Source organism: Anabrus simplex, chromosome 4 (assembly GCF_040414725.1).
Source record: "Anabrus simplex isolate iqAnaSimp1 chromosome 4, ASM4041472v1, whole genome shotgun sequence".
NCBI classification, from domain to species: domain Eukaryota; kingdom Metazoa; phylum Arthropoda; class Insecta; order Orthoptera; family Tettigoniidae; genus Anabrus; species Anabrus simplex.
Window position 1 is genome coordinate 248,444,419 of NC_090268.1, and position 12,208 is coordinate 248,456,626.

The 12,208-nt window shown below is 38.4% G+C and overlaps 1 non-coding gene across 1 annotated transcript; it reads right to left on the reverse strand.

Annotated features, from left to right (window-relative positions):
• Window positions 1-11,787: 11,787 nt before the first annotated feature.
• On the reverse strand, window positions 11,788-11,861 carry TRNAL-CAA (transfer RNA leucine (anticodon CAA)). Its single transcript has one exon. It is a non-coding gene; the product is annotated as a tRNA-Leu (tRNA).
• Between the last annotated feature and the right edge of the window lie 347 nt (window positions 11,862-12,208).

A 12,208-nucleotide genomic window follows, 5' to 3' on the forward strand; every position in this document is an offset into this window, starting at 1 on the left:
AACTGAATAATTATTTCTTAAACTCTGTAAAAGAAATCGGAGATTAAATTAAGGCAACAGGTACAGCTGCAAGTGACTTTCTTCACAATCAACCCCCCTGCCAAAACACTTTCCATTAGGTTGAAATCACATCTGATGAAGTAATTACAGTTAGCTTAAAATTATCAAACTCTAAGAGTGTAGATTGTTATTGGTTATCTAATTACATCATCAAAAGAATAATACATTTGATTACTGAACCTCTAGCTTTTATTTTTAATAAGTGTTTAGAGTTTGGAGTTTTTCCTGATCTACTTAAAATTTCTAAAGTTATTCCAGTATTTAAAAGTGGGGACAAAACATTTCTTCAGAACTATCATGCAGTCTCAATTGTTCCAATAATTTCTAAAATATTTAAATCACTTTTGTACAATCAACTTAGCAACTATTTTGAAACTTACAATCTCCTATCCGACTGTCAGTTTGAGTTTCGACAAGGTAAATATAACACCAATATAATGGTCCGTTATTGGACATTATAAATTTTCCAGCTAACTCATTCTTGGTTGCCTCCGTTTCGCCCTCGTGTGCTAAGTTAGGCTCATCAGTTGGGACTTAGCACACCACCCAAGACGCAAGGCTAGTGCATACCGTGGAGGCCACTGCATAGGCTACTTGAAGCCACCAGCAGTGCCAATGCACTATGAGAACTATGTCTCATTTTCAAAAATTGATGCCTGCCTGGCCATCAAATGATGTAGATGTTGATTCCCATAGGGAACCTAAAATATTTGTCCCGAATGAGTAAATTTATAATATCAATATAATGGTCCGTTATTGGACATTATAAATTTTCCAGCTAACTCATTCTTGGTTGCCTGCATTTCGCCCTCGTGTGCTAAGTTAGGCTCATCAGTTGGGACTTAGCACACCACCCAAGACGCAAGGCTAGTGCATGTCCAATAACGGACCATTATATTGGTATTATAAATTTACTCATTCGGGACAAATATTTTAGGTTCCCTATGGGAATCAACATCTACATCAAGGTAAATATACTACTACTGCTGTTTTTGAAATTGTTAATCAGATATTAACAGCTTTTGAAAACAAGCAGGCGATCTCTTTGGTGTTATGTGATCTAAGTAAAGCTTTTGATTGTATTAATCATGAAATTTTACTTGCAAAGCTTGAGATGTATGGTGTCGAGTATCTCTCGCTGAACATAATTAAATCATACTTAAATAACATATATCAGTTTGTCTCAATTAAAAATAGGTATTCCAATTTGAAAAAAGTTACAACTGGTGTGCCACAGGGCTCTATACTCGGTCCATTTTTATTCATTCTGGCAGTCAATGATTTACCACAAAATGTCAAATGTCATGCTCTTATATCGTACGCGGATGATACAACATTAATTACAAAACACCAGAGCATCTCAGGATTGCATCAGATGTCACAGGAAGCTCTTACAACTGCAATGCATTGGTTTTCATCCAATAGGCTGTTGTACAATCAGGATAAAACTCAATTACTCACATTAGGATTATCCAAAGGTATTGAAAGTCAGTCAGTCAAACTTTTGGGTTTTCATATTGATGCCAAACTGAACTGGGAAACACACATTGATCATGTTTGTAAAAAAAATATCACGAGTGGCCTATTTGATATGGAAATTGGGGGATTTAGTTAGCAGTGACACATTAGTTATGGACTGTTATTATGGGGGCATTCTTCTTATGTATATAATATTCTTCTAATACAGAAAAATGTTGTCCGAACAATGTGTAGGGCTGGTGCAATTGACCATTGTTGACCTCTCTTCATTAAGCTTAAAATACTGACAATTATAAATTTGTATATTTATGTATCTTTGACATATGTTAAAAACAACATAAATGAATTCAGTACTAGGTAAAACATTCACCTTCATGATACTCGGGGTAAAGCAGACAGTGAAATCCCAATTCTCAGGCTGTCAAAAACTGCTCCCTCACATAAAATCAGTTGTTTAAGATTATTTAATAAATTACCACATTCTGCACGGTCCACTCCTTTAAGTAATTTTAAAAGAAAAATGTATGATTGGTTAATAGAAAATCCATTTTATAATACCTCTGAATTCTTAGAAATGCATAATGTTCGTGTTAAGTTTTAAAAGGTGTATGTTCATTTAGTCTTAGTAATATTAAGTACTAATTATTATCAGTTGACGAAGCCTATTTCATTGCATATGGTCAATGGCAAATAAAGATTCTTGATTAAACAGGTTTGTTATCGCGTGTATACTGGGATTATTGTCCGTGAATTTCACATACTTCTCAATTGGTTTTGACTCCGCAATAAGATTTGTTTTCTGTTTAATAGTACGTTTACTGATTATTTTTATTAACATTCCTTAAGGTTGAATCCATTGAAAAGGCCCTGTTGGTGGATGACATTGAGTTCTTTCTCCCATGCAGGTTTTGAGAGAGGAATCATGAATGCCCTGTTAATACAACTGAAGTAGGCCGATCTTTATTGAGCTTTAGGGTGCAAGGAACTTTTTTTGATAGTATTTAAATCAAATGTGGGTTTTCTATAAACCTTAAAGGAAAAGTAATTACTTTCCCATTTCACGGTTACGTCTAGAATATTAAGGGAACCCTCCTCTTCGTTATCTAACATGAACTTAATGTTCGAATCTAAATTGTTTATGACGCTGAAGATTTTGTTGCTATCATTAAGTCTACTCTCTATTACTGCGTAGATGTCAATTACATAATGTGACCATATATTGTCCCTTTTTCCAGGGTCACTCACTCGGCTGCACGAGAGTTCCAAGGGTGGACATTCCTAGAGCCAAAATTGCTATACTGGGACATTTTTAATAACATTTATATTCACAGGGCATTGGTGGCAGGATACGGGATGACTGACACAAGAAATTACACAAAAACAAAAATAAAATGGACATTTATGAACACCAAGAAAATTCTGGACATTATTCTCGAAATAAAATTTTAACTTATTCTTGAATGTGAAGAAGAAAAAAAATTTACAAGTGCTTATACTTCTTGAACTTCCCTAGGATTTTACACATGAATAAAAAAAATATATATTGTCTGTGTACTCCACTTCCAGGCATCGAAGGTGAATCATAACTGTCAATCAAAATTTTCAACATTAATGAAAATTCTTACCATCTCAAATAACAATGTTACATTTCAAAATAAATTCCTTTGTTACCAATGACATTTTATTTTTCTAAGAAATTGAGCATCCTACTAACTCAGTAGTTCATTAAACCGTGTACAGTTCCACATCTATCTCCTCATTATTATTATTATTATTATTATTATTATTATTATATGATTATTACATCCTTTGAGAATTAGAGTATTATTTAGATCTATGTCCTAATTTTGGCCCACGCTACTGTACATTTTTTTTTTTTTTTGCTAGGGGCTTTACGTCGCACCGACACAGATAGGTCTTATGACGACGATGGGATAGGAAAGGCCTAGGAGTTGGAAGGAAGCGGCCGTGGCCTTAATTAAGGTACAGCCCCAGCATTTGCCTGGTGTGAACTGTACATTTTATACACAAAGATTCGAGTTAAATCTGTCCTGATTTAATTGCTTTAGGCTTTATTTTAAGTTTACCGGTTATGTTCCTTTTATGTTATACGTAACCGTTTCTACTTCCCAACTAATTATAGGCAATGTTTACTCCTATCATCAATTTTATATTGCATTTTAACCTTACACTCATTAATTATATTATTTATTTTTAATTATGAGACTTTTATCTTAACATCAATAAGTCAACTGAGATTGTGAATATTATAATCCTAGGGCTAAATATCTTTACATTATATCCCCATTTACTTACTACCTTCATTTTTATCAACTTCTAGTCTAATCATATTCTTTGGTTTATTCCCTCCTTTCTGAGACCTCGCTCGATTGTATTCAATCTAGTTCATCATCAAACAAAATTACATTTACTGTATTAAACCAATTGTTGGAAATATAGAGCATAATCCATCACAAATCATAGTTCTGGGTTCGACATGATCAGAATCACTCGCTACGTGAATACGCACAGAGTTCCGAAAATCCACATGTGAATAAGCGCCAAAATTACATACACAAGATTCCAAAATACATCACAACCACACCATCATATCAGATAAAGGTTTCATTACGGAAATAATTTATTGTTATCTAGGTTTATTATTATCATTTCCTTATATTTAGATTACGAGATTACAATGACGATATATGCAACTCCTAGCAATGGATGAAAATAAGGAATGAGACAGAAAAACAAAAATCACAATCAGACATAAATCAATTCACCGTCACCACATACAATACAATTAGGGATAAGTTCAGTTAACACACGCTCAATGGTGCGAAACCAATACTAAATCACAGCATACAAATCTTTAATTGTTGTTGAGTTCATTTTACTTTATTATTGTACCTGACCAACGTGTACCCTAGTAGTCACCACGTAGTTATAATTCGATCCATCATTTCATTTAGCCCACTCATGCACCACATTCGCCAAATGGATTAAATTCCATATCATTCAGTCAAATTGGGCATCTTCGGCATATCAACAATCACATCACAACCAAATTTAACTCTCAACAACATGTTTAATATCCCGTCCTACTTCACTTGACTTTTATTTTTCTGATTATTATTCCCTACTTCATGAAAAATATTCCGAAGAAATAAATATCATGAGGCTGCCAAGGAATGAAATTAATGTTACGATCTGATTTAAATAGTTAGGATATGTCTCAACTTCAATCAATATTATCATTTACACTGACTGACAGAGCAAATGCAACACCAAGAAGGAGTGGTCAGAACTTTATGCCAATTACAGGGTAGACCAGGGATGGCGAACCTATGCCACGCGTGTCACTAGGTGACACACGGACACGATTTCGGTGGCACGCCACATGAACATAATATTTTATACACGTGTAAGAAATAAATATCGAAAATCTAAATACTAGTTCGATTCGGACGTGCAATATGGCAACACTGCTACACTGATAGGTCCGAAAGTCAAGTGAGATAGTGTCGTTTTCTGGTGGTTTTGTATACGGACATCGCAAATATGTTTTCGGTGCCGAATAAACAGAAACTTAACAAAGGTGGTGACCGTATTTTTCAAGAACTCTGGCCAAGGGAATTCGGACTGTTAAAAAAATGTGTTGCCTGTGTTCGAAAACAGTTGTATCCCCCATATTTAATGTAAAGTGCAATTTTGAGACTGGTCATTCAAATGTTTGTTCCATTTCAAATGAAGAAAGAAGAGAGTTCGTTTCACAAAATATCCAACATTACACAAACAAACTAGTTCTTTTGTATCATCTTTCCGGCCAAGGAATAATATCAGTGCGGCTGTTTCTATCTGTTTCACTGCATAGTACAGCATGCATGGGAAACAGATTTCTGACGGTGAGTTGTTGAAAGAAAGTTTCTTATTGACGTCCGACACATCATTTGAAAACTTCCCTAACAAACAACTAATAATTAACAAGATTAAAGGAATCCCAGCCGGCTGAACTGCTGTCAAGGATAGAATAATAAAAATGAGTGAAGAAGTTTCGGAGCTGTTGAAAGCTAATTTGGATAACTCCCACATGTATGTTTTGATGAAAGCATGAATGTGACCTTATAAACAAGGATAGCTGTTTTTTTTTAGATTTCCTTATGGAAATATGATGAGGGAGAAATTAGTTTAATTGTTGAGCATACAAACTACAACATGGGAAGATGATGAAGCTAATGGAGGAAGTATTTACAAGATATATTGCACCCGTTATGCAAATATTTATAATAAATAAATAAATGACTCAATAAATGAATAAATAAATAACGTATTATGAAACATAATCGGGAAATTGAAAGGAAGTTGCGAGGGGGGGGGGGGTGTAGGTTGTAGACATCCCGTAATGGAAATGGAAAACAACAAGTGGCACAATCAACAGATGAGAATAATAAACCAGAGTTAAAATGGCACACTAGTTGGAAAAGGTTCGCCATCCCTGGGGTAGACTGATGTCACTGAGATATGCTCATGATGTGAAATGCGCCGCTGTGCTGCGCACGTAGCGAACGATAAATGGGACACGGCGTTGGCGAATGGCCCACTTCGTACCGTGATTTCTCATCCGACAGTCAAGGTAGAACGTGTTGTCGTGTGCCACAGGACACGTGTATAGCTGAGAATGCCAGGCCGCCGTCAACGGAGGCATTTCCAGCAGACAGACGACTTTACGAGGGGTATGGTGATCGGGCTGAGAAGGGCAGGTTGGTCGCTTTGTCAAATCGCAGCCGATACCCATAGGGATGTGTCCACGGTGCAGCGCCTGTGGCGAAGATGGTTGGCGCAGGGACATGTGGCACGTGCGAGGGGTCCAGGCGCAGCCCGAGTGACGTCAGCACGCGAGGAATGGCGCATCCGCCGCCAAGCGGTGGCAGCCCTGCACGCCACGTCAACCGCCATTCTTCAGCATGTGCAAGACACCCTGGCTGTTCCAATATCGACCAGAACAATTTCCCGTCGATTGGTTGAAGGAGGCCTGCACTCCCGGCGTCCGCTCAGAAGACTACCATTGACTCCACAGCATAGACGTGCACGCCTGGCATGGTGCCGGGCTAGAGCGACTTGGATGAGGGAATGGCGGAACGTCGTGTTCTCCGATGAGTCACGCTTCTGTTCTGTCAGTGATAGTCACCGCAGACGAGTGTGGCGTCGGCGTGGAGAAAGGTCAAATCCGGCAGTAAATGTGGAGCGCCCTACCGCTAGACAACGCGGCATCATGGTTTGGGGCGCTATTGCGTATGATTCCACGTCACCTCTAGTGCGTATTCAAGGCACGTTAAATGCCCACCGCTACGGGCAGAATGTGCTGCGGCCGGTGGCACTCCCGTACCTTCAGGGGCTGCCCAATGCTCTGTTTCAGCAGGATAATGCCCGCCCACACACTGCTCGCATCTCCCAACAGGCTCTACGAGGTGTACAGATGCTTCCGTGGCCAGCGTACTCTCCGGATCTCTCACCAATCGAACACGTGTGGGATCTCATTGGACGCCGTTTGCAAACTCTGCCCCAGCCTCGTACGGACGACCTACTGTGGCAAATGGTTGACAGAGAATGGAGAACCATCCCTCAGGACACCATCCGCACTCTTATTGACTCTGTACCTCGACGTGTTTCTGCGTGCATCGCCGCTCGTGGTGATCCTACATCCTACTGAGTCGATGCCGTGCGCATTGTGTAACCTGCATATCGGTTTGAAATAAACATCAATTATTCTTCCGTGCCGACTCTGTTTTTTCCCCAACTTTCATCCCTTTCGAACCACTCCTCCTTGGTGTTGCATTTGCTCTGTCAGTCAGTGTAAGTCATTGCTTTAATGTCGGCTTCTGAAAGTATTATTACTATTATTCATTTTATTATTAAAATATTTCATTATTATTATTATTATTATTATTATGGCCTCACTATTACAGTGATAATCTTTGAAGATTATAATTTACACACATACTCATTTAATGAACTAGTAACAACCTTGCTCTAATAAACCAACACCAAGAAGAAAGTAAAGATCAAATCTATCTGATAGTGAAGAAATTAATTAATCTAGAATACAATCTGATGAAAATCTACAGAAAAGAAAAAATAATATTTAATTGATACTCATGTTTCTTGATGTAGACAGATTCAGCTAGGATGTGTAGACGTGAAGACAGGTCTCATCTCTCGTTAAGTTGGATTGTACAAGTTCATTGTGCTGGCTCACACATATCACAGCTTAGAACTACACGATGTCCAAAAAGTTAGGCAATATAAAGTTGTAGCGATAATTCCATGAAATTCTCGAGGAGATCCTCCCTCGTCGATCCATAACTGATGATCTTGCTCTCGTAGTTAGGCTGAAACTAAGAATCAAATTAAAAATTTGATCCACTTGCATTACATCACTAAGTCGTGCACTATTGTACTTAACTTGTCTATTTCTTGACACAAAGATGTACAACATTTAACACTCCATCTCCTCTGGCACCCTGAAATAGTGTCCAATACTTATAACTCCTAGCTAATATCTTGATTCAATATCCTACAATTGCATAACTCTCGCCATAAGCTGCTTGAAGTTGTCACTAGCTGACTTATATGCTGTAGTAATATTTTATGTTGATCTACTTCATGTTCAACGGGGATTACAAGTTCACTTGTGAAATACTTTCTTTTCGACGACTTGAAATGTTCCACGTTTCTTCAGAACGAAATAATCCACACAAAATTGTAGAATGAAATTCTAACTCAAAGTTGGAATACAAACTCATAAGACATTTACAGACAAAGTCCTTAAGATTATGTAGACGCATTTCGAAGTTTACAGATGTAGTATACAAGACAAAGTTGTACCATCTAGACTGTTCCAGAAAGAGAATGTTTATTCCTTCACATCTTCTTACTTCTTCAGAGAGAGAGAGAAAAAAAAGAAGAATGTTCGTTCCTTCACATCGTCTTAACATTAAACCTCTCGACCAATGAACTAGTAGAGTGACATAATCTTCCAATTAGAGTTACTTTTGGTCGAGATTGCAGCTTGACTGTGATTTTTTCCCTCTTATGAGAGTAGGTATCTTTCTAGAATTATTCCGACAACCACTTCTCCAAAATTCTCGCATGACGTTAGCACACCGCTGTGACGTAATCCATGTGTCCTTGACCGCTCGACCCAGTTCCGGTCCACATTACCTCAACGGGATGGTCTGGCTATCAGCTGTTAACTGGTCTGTGCATATGCATGAATAAAATACAAATTTAAACAAATATCCTTTCATTCCTATAAGGTACTATTAGAATGGGTACAATATCTTTTATCAATACATTTTATCTTTCCAATAATATGGGCGTGTTCAAGGTAATCAAGAGAAATTTGCCAGGATTCCAGAAGCCAGTGCTCCTATTGGGAGGCCCTTTTGGCAATACATTTTATCATTAAAAGAAAAATAATTATGTTTGAATACAAATTTTAGGATGTTTACGAAGTCTTCAATTTCTGGTCAGCTGACCCTATTGTGTTTCTGCAAATTTTTCTTGATAATGTTAATTGTTCCTTCCACAGGAACAACAATATACCTGTCCTTGATGTCAAAGGAGCAAGTAGTATGAAAGGGAGTTTGAAATCTTCAATGTTTTGGCAGAAACCAACTGAAATTTTAATCGGATTCTTGTTGTGAAAATAATAATTAAAGATTAAAAACTTATGTATATACTGGGAAACCCTATATGTAGGACTGTCTCGATTATTTATAATGGGTCTAATGGGGATATTTTCTTTATGCAATATCAGTAGTGCCTTAGCCTTTGGGAGCTTCGGATTCATGCTAACCAGCTTTTTTTACCTCTTGCTCATTAAAAATAAAAGAAACATTCTTGAGAAGCTCTTTTAGATCTTTTTGCATAAATGAGGTGGGGTCTCTCCCAACAAACTTAACTTCATTGCATTTGAGAGATTTGGAAATTAAATGTATCTTTGCGGCAAACAATATTATTAAGTCAGAATGGTGGTGGTCACAACATGAAGTCCCCTCCCCACAATTAGTAGCAAATAACGAGACAGCTAAATACACGCCCTCCCCACTCCTCTGCTTGTCTGCCCCGCTGCTATAGCAAACGAGACAAATATTTCAGGTTCCCTAAGGGAATCAACATCTGTATCACTCTGCACATACGAAGGTTATCCCGAAAGTTTTTAGCAGCGTGTAAACTGTAATTCTGAAGACAATGGGATTATTTTCATTTGAAAGAGCAATGTTTTTCGACCTTGGAACATGCGCGTGCAACCCTTCCTAGCGGTAGTTCTTCCAATATGAGGGAAGAGAGCACTGGCAGTGCTGAGTCAGACATGGTGCAAGATGGATCTGTCGCGCCACGATTTTTGAGCAATGATTTTTTATGATTATAAAAAGAAATTAAGTGCCAAAGAACGCCATTCTTCTTTGCTGCACGTTTTTGGTGAGGCTGCCCTTCTAGAGGCACAGTTGGAAATTTGTTTCGCGAGTTTTGAAGGGGTCGGCAGTCATTGAAGATGAACCTCATCCCAGTCACCCAGCAACAGCTGTGGCTCAAGAAAACATTGATGCTGTGAGGGAAATGATTAAAGCAGATCCACATCTTACATTTTGTGACATTGAAGGGACCTTAAATATTGGGTCAAGAGCAGCGCAGACAATCGTTCACGATTATTTAGGCCTTACCAAGCGATGTGCTCGTTGGGTGCCACATTCCCTGGCAGAAAGCCAAAAGGAGGAGAGAGTGGACTGGTGTCATTTCATGCTAGAAAATTCAATGGAGGGCAGTCCAAAGACACCTACAATATCGTCACAGGTGATGAAACATGGGTCTACCATTATGACCCTGAAACAAAGGGACAGTCTTCTGTGTGGTGCTTTCCAGGGGAGGAACCACCCACAAAAGTTTGACGAAGTCGGAGCTCCGGAAAGAAGATTGTGGCAACTTTTTTTTTTATGAAAATGGTGCATTTCACTTCTGTGACCTTGGACACATGTCATACAGTCAATGCTGAATGGTATGTGAATGACTGTCTTCCCAAAGTCCTCGCCACTTGGAGGTCACAGCACCCAAAGTCCAAGAGTGAGCACCTTCTGCTGCATCACGACAAGGCATCAGTACACAGGGCTGCCAGAACAATGGACTTTTTGGAAAGGGAAAAAGTGCGAGTTTTACCTCATCCCCCCTATTCAACTGACCTGGCCCCATGTGATTTCTTTCTGTTCCCTAAGACCAAGGAAAAAATACGTGGGCATCAGTTTTCGCCAGATGAAGAGGCCATTGCAGTGTACGAGAGTGCGCAAAGTGACATCCCGAAAGAAGCTTGGACTGAAATGTTTCCTAAGTGGTTTCAGAGAATGGCAAAATGTATATGTGCTAATGGAGAGTATTTTGAAAAGTTGTAATTGTCGTTTTGCAAATAAATTTTTTTTCTCACACTCTGCTAAAAACTTTTGGCATAGCCCTCGTATGCACCAGTACAACATTAGGCAGAGAGCTAAGGCATGGACCGTGAAACTGCTCCTCGAAAATATATTAGATAATTAACTCAAGGAGATCAGAAGGTAAGCCAAATCTCAACATTATAAGAGTCATTCACACAATAATAATTTCTCCATACACACGTTTATGCACTTTCCTTTCTTCCTGAGTGCAGAACTGGTTGCAAGCCATGATCTAAATTTACCAGCAGCCAAATACAGGACAAACACAAGACTTCTCAACAAGACAATGGATCCCTTTCAAACACAACAAGAATAGTGTTCTAAAGGACACCAAATAATTGTGCACTTAGGTTTAGTAAATTGTAGCTAGATTTGCTAAGAAGATTTTACAAGAAGTATTTACATAACATATGAACAGTGAAAATGACAAACTTTATAGCTTTAAGCTATTTTTATTAACAAAATATTTTAGTGAGAATTAGTTGATGTACCATATTCCCTTTTCATCCATGAATGACTCCTCCCCACCGCCCTCTTTTCCATGACATGTACTTTTTAGTATAATTAAGCTTAACATTTTAAAAATGTACGATAGTACGAATGAGTTCTTGTTAATTATGCAATAAGCCTAAACATATGTAGCTGAAGATGTCTACAAAGTAGACGAAACATCGAAACTGATTTTCAACCTATTAGGTTGTGTTACGTACATTTAGTACGTGTTGAAGAGATGTTAAGTACAGAACAAAAATGGCCAACCGGACACCAGTGGGATCCGAACCCACAACCTCCCGATTTTGTGTCGGTTGCTCTACCAATTGAGCTATGGTGGCCTAGGCCATCTTTGTTCTGTTGGAAAGGATCTAAGCTACATGTCTGGCACTACTGCCATCACACTGTAGAGTGCATTTGAGGCGCCCGTTGAGGGCCAAGTCAATGAATACAGAGTAGACGAAACATGTTCTTAGTTTTTAATTTGCCTTAGGCAAATAAACTATCAAACAGGTGGAACCATTGTGGTTTTTACTTGCTTTAGCAGTGTATAACATTGATACTGAAAATGCGGATGATTGCTTGCAACTAAGTAGCAGTTCATAACTTCAGAAGCGACAGCTCCTGTGCCTATTGACAACTGCTCTAGTGTATCAAGGAATGGTGGAAAGTCAGCCAACCAATACCCT